The following is an 11832-nucleotide window of genomic DNA, read 5'->3' on the forward strand; positions in this document are numbered from 1 at the left end:
CTTCAAGAGAAGTGTCACTTGTACATGCCGTGGTGAAATCTAGCACAAACGACAGCATTCCATGTCAAAGCCTCGAAGGAAATCATGCGCATGCTTCCCTCTTGGACATCAATGGTGGTTTTGGCAATCGTCAATAATGTAACATGTCCCCCTATCCACTTGTAGGACACGTCTTAGCAACCTATCGGGACGAGAGTCTAGAAAGCGCCGCCCGGCACTCACAAGAAATGTCACGGGATTTGCGATCTAGGTCTTCCCGAGTCTACCATGAAGTGAAAGCATTTCGGCCGTCCTCGCGTAGGACCGACTTGAATCAGGGTTTTCCTATTGGTCAAGTTCCTAGGAGGTAGCTAGCGTTGAGCCCCATACCACTTTACGTAGAAACATCAGGGTCAAAGCAGATACTACACTTGGTTCAAGGAGAATGGGAAACGAGAGGGATGCGAAGCTTGACCTATTTGCCCGTAAGGCATAGTCACGTTCCGTTCCCCTGAAACAGCACAAATCGGGACTCTAGCTCTATAGATTCTAGGTCAGTGTTACCTCGCTGTCAATTCCTTTGAGAAAAGTTCCCGGCCAACCGGGACCACCCTTCCGTAGGACGGACCCAGGGTCACGTCCACCGCACTTTCCTCGGGTTGCTTTAGTTATCTAATTACCTACCACATTTAGTTTGACAAGCAAAAACAGCTTCCTTAATTAAACTAACTTAATTCACTGGTTCCTTCACGTAACTTAAGCACTGACACAGAAAAACAATGTCAAGCAAGTTCCTTTTCAACATTTTGATCTTTATTTATCAGTTTTTGGAATACATCAAATAAACCTGCCCAAAGGCTATTCCAGCAATCCTCAGGGATCACTATTCCAAGTTCCGCCCCTTGACTAGTATGCGGGCCTCGAGATCCCATCTCGAGTCACGTCGGCCTCTTGTGCAGGATCCGGAGGCAAGGGATTTACGGCCAAAGCCTCCCCTGGCACCCAAGCGTCCTCCTGCTCCAAGTAGCACCCACGGAGAGACTCTCATGGGGGTTCGGTCCACGTACCCGTCGCAACTAACAACCCCCTTGAATAGGGTCAGGCAGACAGTCAGAGGTAAGTGATACCGCCTCTCCCTCCAGGCTTTTAACCTGAAGCATTAGATGTTTTTTCTGAATTAGTTCTTTGAACAAAGAAGTACAAATAGTGTACCTAAGTGTACAATCAAAAACATTCCAGTGGTCGTTTGTATGGCCAACTGCTAAGGTGTGATTCCTTCTCCCCAAACACTTTTAGCATTCGATCCTGGATCCATCGCGACTTGGCAAGATCCCAAGGGTTTTGTAAGCTGAGTTGCTTGTTTACCCTTTTTTTCCTTAGGTTAGGGTTTATACCCTGTTAACCCAAATTGTCAATACCTTAGGTTTCCTTATATTAAGGTCAATAAATCCTGGGCAACCTCGTCGCCCTAACTTAGTTGATCAATTGCTTTCTTGGCAAATTCGTAACTCCCCTAGCTTGGCAGATAAGTCCAAGGAAGAGTGATGTAGTAAGATGACTACTCATCCTCTAGAAAATTAGACTTGTACTTAGAACTCGCCAAACTTGGTCTTAGGAGTGGAAATACTATTTTGTGATTTAGACACAAGACCATACGACATTGCAACTTGTTGCACGAGATAGGTGTCAGCACCTAACTTGTGGGATTATTTTTCTCATCACACGGTATTCCTTGGTCAAGAATACCTTTGATCAAGTTGTAGGGTTTGGGAGTCCTATTGACCCAATCCAAAACCTAACCCTACTAGGCCGATAAACGTTTTGGCCCCAGGGTTCCTAGATTCCTTGCGGAAGTCTAGCATTTGGTCAATTGATCCTTAGGGCGAGAACCCTAGATCATTCTTGCACGAGTGATTAGATAGTCCTAACATTTCGAGAATGTGGGTAGGATCTTTAGGATCAAAAATATTAAATTGGCATCCTAAGTGCGATACTAGGCAGAATTTTATCATAGCTTAACCCTACCTAGCACGTTGAGGTGATCGTCATATGCTAATTAATCATACCTTTATGATTCTCATGTAAGCTACTCAATTATATACGAATTACTTAGTTGATCTAACCAACCCACGATACAAGATAATCTTCCCTTTTAACGATGCAAATACTTAAATTTGCAAGTACTTTTCCCTAAGATGTAAGTAACTACAAGATAGGTGAGATGCATCATTCCATGCAATTTCGAGACCATAGACCTTTTTGCCTTTATGTAACTTAAAGGATCTACAAAGATCTTTCTTTTCCTTGCCCTATACTATAATGATTGACATTCAGAGCTAACTCTTATAGACCCTACGTTGATGCAACGAAATCAAAGCTTTGATATTTTTAATGAAGATGCATTCAAACTTTGATAAAAGAACTCCATGCGTGAGCAAATGCCATGAGTCCATCATTGATTTAATCCTTCCTTTAGCACTTAACCCAACCTAGAGTGTAACTATCATCACATGCAATTTACAAGGTTCATAAATCTTTTCCATGCATTCCAACTACGGGGACATCATTTAATGGGCGTCTACGATTATCTTATACACGAGTCACAACTAGGAAATTATTACATAAGTGCATTATGTGTTATATGCCCTGTCCTTTGCGCAATGCAACAAGGATGTCTTTGCATAATTCCGTCTTTTTACTTATGCATCATACATTCAGAATTACAACTACCCTTGACCACGGAAGTGCAAGCAATTGCAAATATTCGACATGCAACTAAACATTGTAGATCGAATGAGTATATAAATTTTCTAATGCATTTAAACTTCCCTACGAGAATTTAAAACATGCTTAATGTATCCTTTCCATGTGGGGTTAATTTTTGGAACCTGGGCATTCAATACCGGGGCATTGCCCACTCTCGTACTTTGGATGGAAGCTCCCACGTGTGCTCCTCTCGTCTTTTGCTTGGGAGCCATTGACGAATTAAATCTCGGCTCAGCAAACTCTCCCTTGGTCCCCCTTTTCGATTTCTGAAATTGCCTTGAGTTCGGGATCTCCCTCGCGGTACGAGAATTAGGCCTTGGGAAACACGGATCAAAAACGCGGGAGGCACGAGTGAACCAGGCTACCTAGGGAAGCTTCAATTAGAAGTTTCCAAGCTTCCGGAAGAAGCAGGAAGATGACGTGGAATGGAGAAGATGATGAGGATGAGGACGACGAGGACGATGATGATGATGGTGACGATGACGGGGCACAACAGCCTAGTGACAGTAGACTGCAGCACGATCCCCACAGCGAGCAGCAGCAGCAGCACGGTCAATCAATCCCCCGCTCAAGCTTGGGGAGGGGGGGTTCATATAGGGTGAAGATGGGGGGGGAGGGGGGAGGTGTGGCCACACAAGTGGCAGGGTGCATGCTTCCCCTCCCCATGCCCTTCCACCACTCAAGCTCATACTCCCTCTCCCTGCCATGCAATGGTTGAAGGGGAGGGAGTTTTTTTTTTATAAATTGCAAATAATCATTTTTCCTTTTTCCCTTAAAGGGGTGTTCCTGCGGGTGAACTACGGCTTTTGAGCCACGGATTCTTATGCACAACACAGGCGTGGTAATGATAATGCGCGAGGATGGAGCACTTAGCCCAAGGTTTTTCTATAGTGGGAGGTCACTCAAAATTGCTTATGCGCGGGATCAAGCGTCGTTAATATTTCGTTGCGGAAATATTACATTCTCTCCCCCTTAGAGGAATCGAGATGTCCTCATCTCGAGAAAATCTGGGGGTATTGTTGGTTGAGAGTACTTTCATGCATCCAAGTGGCATCCTCTTCGGGGTAATCTTTCCACTGGATGAGGTATTCTCTCAAGGTCCTGGATCTCAAATGCCTCTCCCTAACATCTAAGATCCTGTCAGGCCGTAGCTTAAGACTCCTTGGCTCGGCATTACAACTTGTTGACTAGGGTTAGGTACATACTTTTTCAATAGATTGATATGGAATACATTATGAACTTTTAGGTTTTCAAGGAGTTGTAGTCTGTAAGCATTAGGCCCTAGGCACTTGAGAATCTTGTAGGGTTCACAATACCTTGAACTTAGCTTTTTGCATTCACCCAAGGATAGGGAACTCTTCTTTGGACGTACGCGAATGAAGACCATATCTCCTTCAATGAAGGGTCTGTCCTTGACATTTCAGGTCCACATAAGCCTTCTGACTGTCCTTGGCGGCTTCGATGTCCTGTCTTATTGATTTGATTTGGTCATCCATGTCTTCCAGCATCTGCTTTGAAGCTTCAACCCTCAAGGTTGGATCCGAAAAGCTTAAAGGAGTACGACAGTCATGCCCATATAATGCTTGAAAAGGGGTCATCTGAATGCTTTGGTGGTAAGAAGCATTGTAGACAAACTCAACCAGTGGCAAATATTGAATCCACTTTTTGGGTTCACGACAACAGTGTGCCCTAAGCATATCTTCAATGACTTGGTTGACTCGTTCTGTTTGACCATCAGTTTGGGGATGATAAGCTGTACTGAAACAGAGTTGAGTCCCAATGGCCTCGAAGATAGCCCTCCAGAAGTGTGATGTGAAGAGAGAGTCACGATCACTAATGATTCTTCTAGGTAACCCATGTAGTTTGAAAATCTCATTGATGAATAACCTTGCGATGTCCGAGGCTTTATAGTTTGTCTTAACAGGGATAAGATGTGCAATTTTGGTGAGCATATCTACCACGACCATAATGGAGTTGTATCCTCCCTAAACCTGGGGCAAGCCAACAACAAAGTCCATACTAATGAATTCCCATTTCATTTGGGGAATGTCAAGTGGTTGCAATTTCCCTGGCATTTTGACATGTTCAGCCTTAATGCGTTGACAAGACAAACATTCTATGACATATTTGAGAACGTCACCTTTGAGCCTATCCCAATAATAGCTATTCCTGACCGCATTGAGGGTCTTGGCATAGCTAGGATGTCCTGAGAAAGGGGAGTCATGGGCTTCTCAATGTATCTTCTACTTGAGAGATTGACTTGCCAGGATACATAATCTCGTCCTATAGTAGACAAGTCTACTATTGGTAGAGAATTCTTGATACTTTGTTTGTAGCTTTGGGTCTTGATCTTTGATGGGGATCTCCCTTAGCAATTTCTGATAGGTTGGGTCATGACATGTCTCTTCTCTAGCTAGCTCAAGATTTGGGTTATTTGGCATGGATACCTTTGTAGCTAGAGATCTTGCTGTTGATGGATATTGCAAAATCAGAGAATTTAGAAATGCCTTGCGACTGAGTGCATCGGCAAGTACATTCTCCTTTCCAGGCCGGTATTTGATTTCGAAGTCATATTCTTCTAGCATTTCAATCCATCGGCGTTGCCTCATATTGAGCTCATTCTGGGTGAAAATCCATTTAAGACTTTTGTGGTCCGTCACTAAGGTAAATTTGTTACCCAGCAAGTAGTGTCTCCAAAGTTTGAGAGCATGGATGACAGCCAATAGCTCCAGATTGTGGGTAGCATAGTTTCTTTCATGGCTCTTCATTTTCCTTGAAGAGTATGCTATGGGGTGACCTTCTTGCATGAGCACACATCCTAAGGCAAGTGCGCTAGCATCAGTTATCACTTCAAACTTCTTACTAAGATCAGGAAGTTTCAGGATGGGTGTTGATACCAAGCTTTGCTTTAGAGTGTCAAAGCTAGTCTATTCAGCAAGGTGACCATACAATTGATACTTGCTTATGTCAAGATTGTGGGAGAGAAGGAAGGAGTCTCACTTGTAGCTTTCTTGCTTGCACAATGGGGGAATACACACAAGGATGGAGGCTGAAAACAATTTTCCTCTTCTTAGTTGTGTAAGCCAAAAGAACTCTAATACAAAGAAATAGAAGAACCCTATATATGGGTCTCAAACCAAACTCAACTAACTAAGGTGGCATACTAACTGAGCCACGAACTAGAGTAGATAAGGATAGCTGTCATCTAGCTATTATTCATGGGCGGTGTACCAACCACATCTGCAACAACTGACAAGTCGGTGACATAAATACACAACGGTCACCCTGGCGTATCACGAGTGGAGCTCGATATCTCAACACTCCCCCTCGAGCTCAATCCCAATTCCTGCACTCCAAGCACATCTCTGAACTTGCCCAGCTTCTCTGCGCCCAATGCCTTCGTGAATATGTCAGCTACCTGATCCTCTATGCTGACATAAACTAGATCAATAAGACCTAGTAAACCCCTCTCTCGCACATAGTGATAATGCACCTCAATGTGCTTTGTTCTAGCATGATAGACTGGGTTATTTGCCAAGTGTATACTACTCATGTTGTCACAATAAATGACAACTGGTCCATCTGTAGACTGATGCATATCATAAAGTAGCTTATGTAACCAAGCTACCTCACATGCAGCCATTGCTGCACCCCTGTACTCAGCCTCTGTGCTCAACAAGGCAACTGTAGGCTGTTTCTTGCTGCTCCAAGTGACTGCAGCACTCCCAAAAGAGAACACATATCCACTGGTAGATCGTCTATCAGAAATGCTACCAGCCCAATCAGCATCAGTGTATCCATGCAACTGTATCTGAACCTCAGTCTCATAAAATAGTCCATACTGCAATGTGGACTTCACATACCTGAGTATACGTCTAGCCGCATCCAAATGTGGTTTCCTTGGAGCCTGCATAAACTGACTTACCAATCCAACATCATAGCTCAAATTTGGCCTGGAAATAGTCATATAAATCAAGCTTCCCACTATGCATCTGTACATAGTAGGGTCTTCCAGAAACTCACCTGCATCTGTGCTCAGCTTCACATTCTGCTCCAAAGGAATTGAAATAGGCTTACATCTTGTCATCCCATATTTGGACAGCATGTCCAATCCATACTGCCTCTGCAAGAGCTGTATCCCACTTGGTGATCTAATCAATTCAAAGCCCAAGAAATAACGCAACTCTCCCAAATCCTTCATCTCAAACTTCTGCTTCAATAGCATTTTCACATGAAGGATATCTTCATCACTGTCACCTGTCACAATCAAATCATTAAGATAAATGACAAGTAGCATAATACCTTTCTCTGTTTTTCTCACATAAAGTGAGAAATCTGCTTTGGAAATCTGAAAGCCAATAGTGACAAGATACTGTCCTATCTTGTCAGGCCATGCTCTAGGTGCTTGCTTCAAGCCATACAAGGCTTTCTTCAACCTGCAAACAAACTCAGGATGAACAGCATGCACATAACCTGGTGGCTGCTCCATATAGACCTCTTCTTGCAAATCACCATGCAAGAAGGCATTCTTTACATCCATCTGATGTAAAGACCATCCCTTTGATGCAGCCATAGCAATGATTGCTCTTACGGTTGTCATCCTTGCAACCGGACTGAATGTTTCTTCATAGTCAATGCCATATGTTTGTGCATACCCCTTGACTACTAATCTTGCCTTGTATCTGTTCACAGAATCATTTGCATTGTGCTTCACCTTATAAACCCACTTACAGCCAATTGCATTTTTACCTTTAGGCAAAGGTACCAATTCCCATGTAGCATTTGCTTCCAAGGCATCCATTTCTTCATCCATGGCTTTCTCCCATTTTTCTTTTCCCATGGCTTGCTCAAAAGAAGTGGGTTCTGGTTCCTATATCACTTTGACCATATATGCATAGTGAATGGCTGTAAATCCATCATATTTCAGTCTATCCACAGGGTACCTAGCTCTCGTAGACCTACGCAAAGTAGGTTCACTCCCAGGCGCTCTCAAAACATCCCTGGTCTTCCTTACTCCAGGTGTAACAATAGAAGGAATACCCAACTCATCATCAATGCTCTGTTCTGAGCCACTGGATTCACCATCCACATAAGAGTGACTTGCATTCACATCAAACATGGGTTGATCAACCTTCTATTTTCCTTTTCGTGATACCTGCATACCACTATCTGCATTGCTTTGAGAGGATTCTCCTGATCTCAATCTGCCTGTCCATGGCGAAGAATGTGAACCACTGCTAGAGGACGCTCCAAGTCCACTAATATTTTGTGACTGCTGCTGTGAATTCTGTGCAGCATTACCATTTTGTGCATCTACATCATCAATCACATTTACTGGTTTATACCAGCTACTCATCTCATCAAAAACAACATCTCTGCTCACTGTAAACTTACGAGTAGAAGGGTTATAGCATCTATACCCTTTTTGCTGCAGAGAGTAACCAGTAAAGATGCACTTCTCAGCTTTTGGATCCAACTTGGATCTCAACTCATCTGGCACATGTACATAGGCAATGCAACCAAAAATTTTCAAATGAGAAATATCTGGTTCCCTACCAGTATACCTCTCCTCTGGAGTCATTCCATGTATTGCTGTAGTGGGAGTCCTGTTCATTATGTAGACTGCTGTAGCAACTGCTTTAGCCCAATAAAAATCTGGCAAGTCTTTTTCATTGAGCATGGCACGAGATACCTCTCCAATATGCATGTTTTTTCTTTCTGCAATTCCATTTTGTTATGGGGTATGACTGCATGAATATTGCTGCTTTATGCCATGCTCCTGCAGGAACCTTGCAGACTCATTTGAGAGGTACTCTCCCCCTCCATCTGACAGACATTTTATCTGCAGGCCTGTTTCTTTTTCAACCATTGCTTTAAGAGTTTTGAAATACCCAAAAACTTCACTTTTCTTTTTCATAAAATACACCCAAACTTTTCTACTATAGTCATCAATAAAACTGACAAAATAATGACAGCCTCCAAGAGATGCAACTTTAGTTGTCCACACATCAGAGTGGATTAATTCCAATGGCTTCTTACTCTCTTGAACATGTCTAGGAAATGGTTTCCTTGCCTGTTTTCCAAACTGATAGGCTTCACATACCTTATGCATTTCTGCAACCTTGAATTTCGGCAAACCTGCAACAATATTTTGGTCCTGCATTGATTTAAGTCGCTGTACATTAATATGACCAATGCGTTTATGCCAGATATCAATATCTGCAACTACACCGGTCCCATGTGCAAACATTGCTGCACTCAATTCAGACATGTCTGCATCTAATGTAAACATTCTGCTCTTCTTCTTTCCTTTTGCTATCAAGCGACCTTTATTTTTCATATCCTCAACAAAGCATCCATGAGGATTAAATCTGACCTGCAAGCCCTGCTCAACCATTTGACCAACAGAAACCAGATTCTTGGTGATATTCGGGACATGAAATACATCGGACATGTATTTCTTTTTCCCATCCTGCATAGACAAATGAATTTTTCCAATCTGCACAATATGATGTGCAGTGTCATCACCAGTCTCCACAAATCCTAGTTTTTTCATTTTTCTTACATCCTCCATCCATTCTGCATGACCTGTCATGTGGTTTGATGCACCTGAGTCAACATACCATACATCATTACTTTCTTCTGCACTTGTCATAGAATTGTTCATGTGCTGCACCATAAACAAGTACTCATTTCTATCATCACCCTGTCTACTAGAAGATGCATAATTCCCTTGTTGTAGTTTTCCATTCATGATGTCATTCTGCTTTTTATAGCAGTCTTTAGCCATATGACCCATTTTACCACAGTAGTAGCATTCAACATTACTGTTTGCATTTTGGCCTCTTTGCCATCCACCACGACCTCTTTGGCTCCCCCTGCCTCTAGAGTTACCACATCCTCCTCCATAGGACTGGTTTTCTTGAGTTTGCTGCATATTCTAATTTCTACCACGGCCTCCATATCGGCCTCCTCTACCTCTGCCTCTATCTCTTCCAGCATTTGAGTAGAAGACAGCTTCTTTTGAAGTTCCTCCTGAAGAAGATGCACCACCATTTCTCTGCTCCTCAGAAATTAGAAGAGCAATCAGCTCCTCAAAATTAGGAAATCTTTCACGAACTGAAATGGATGTCCGAAACTGTGCATAATCCTTTCCTAGACCATTAAAGGTCACAGACACTAAATCATCATCTTCCACTGGCGACCCAATGGAAGCAAGTGCATCTGCAATCTTCTTCACCTTCATGTGGTAGTCATTGATGCTCATATTTTCTCTTTGCACATTATGCAACTCTTGCTTGAGCTGCATTTTCCTGGCTTGCGTATTTGTGCTATACATTTTTGACAAAGTATCCCGTGCCTCCTTTGACGTACTTGCATCCTGAATATGCACAATCATAGAGTCTGAAATGCTGATAGACAGCCAATACATAACTTTCCTGGCTCTCTCATGCCATGCTTTAAATGCCTGCATTTGCTGTTGATTGGGAACATCAGGAAGAACTGGTTCTTCTTCATTTCCTGCAACAAATTTCCAATATCCTTTTCCCATAAGGAAATTCGTCATTTTAAACTTCCATGCTTTGAAGTTGTTATTGTCAAGCTTTTCAGTTACAATCTGTAAAAGAGAATCAGACGCCATTACAGAACACTGCAAAAAATTCTGTCACTGCAAAAAACACAGCTTCACCCTTACAAGGGCAAATCTGCAAACTGGCGAAAGTGGTATTTGACCACACAGTCACTTCCTAGTGACGATTTTGCATAAACAGGAACCAAGGATGATTCTGTAACTCCCAATGTCTCTGCGCACAAGCATACGATGCAATTTCTACAGTAACTTTTCACCGACCTGTAGAACAGTGGCTGCACAGCATAAAACTAGGCCTTTTCCTGAGTGCGTGCAGAAAACTTCCGCCTCCAAAACAGGCCTCGAAATGGCCTCAAATAAAAAAAACAAAGTCGTTGAGGGCTAAAGCCCTCTCGCAGCATATACTGCCCTCTTGCTTCACCACGAAGGGCGTCTCAACCTGAGACAATGCACTCTTGCAATTTTCGGTTGTGCTACCTACAGAGATATGCTCCCAAAACAGAAAATGAAAGCAACACTGCTCCTCTTACCAGAACACCGCGAGCTTGGCTTGCTTTTTTGAGCTCCTTACCATGAACAAGGCTCTGATACCATGTCAAGATTGTGGGGGAGAAGGAAGGAGTCTCACTTGTAGCTTTCTTGCTTGCACAATGGGGGAATACACACAAGGGTGGAGGCTGAAAATAGTTTTCATCTTCTTAGTTGTGTAAGCCAAAAGAACTCTAATACAAAGAAATAGAAGAACCCTATATATGGGTCTCAAACCAAACTCAACTAACTAAGGTGGCATACTAACTGAGCCACGAACTAGAGTAGATAAGGATAGCTGTCATCTAGCTATTATTCATGGGCGGTGTACCAACCGCATCTGCAACAGCTGACAAGTCGGTGACATAAATACACAACGGTCACCCTGGCGTATCACGAGTGGAGCTCGATATCTCAACAGCTTATTTAGTAGATCACGCAGAGGTGCTGCAATCAAAGCATAGTTTTTAATAAAGACCCTGTACCATCCTGTCAATCCAAGAAAACTACGTATTTATTTAACAGAAGTTGGTGTTGGCCATTCCAGAACGTCTTTGGATCTACTAAAATTCCTTCCGCTGATACAATGAATCCCAGATATTCAATTTGTCGCTTGAAAAATGCACACTTCTTCTTCTTGGCATAAAGCTTGTGTGCTCTCATTGTTTCAAGGATAGTGCAAAGTTGGGATTCACGATCTTTTTTCTTCTTAGAGTAAACTAGGGTATCGTCAAAGAAGACGAGTACAAAGTCATCAAGATAGGGCCTAAAAATATCATGCATTAGCCTGTTGAAGTGGTGCACAGATCGGATGCCATAAGCGCGCGTAGTGAGCATCAGAAGGTTCCCAAGAACAAAAGAACTCTACTTTTTGCACACAAATCAATGTAGAAAGCATGCATGACATGAACAAGAGACCAATTGGGTGCAATCTCCCCCCATGCCTTGTGTGAGCGCTCCACAAAACA

The sequence above is a fragment of the Lygodium microphyllum genome, chromosome 6 (genome assembly GCF_053477565.2).
Source record: "Lygodium microphyllum isolate KBCC chromosome 6, Lygodium_microphyllum_v1.1.10, whole genome shotgun sequence".
Classification (NCBI taxonomy): domain Eukaryota; kingdom Viridiplantae; phylum Streptophyta; class Polypodiopsida; order Schizaeales; family Lygodiaceae; genus Lygodium; species Lygodium microphyllum.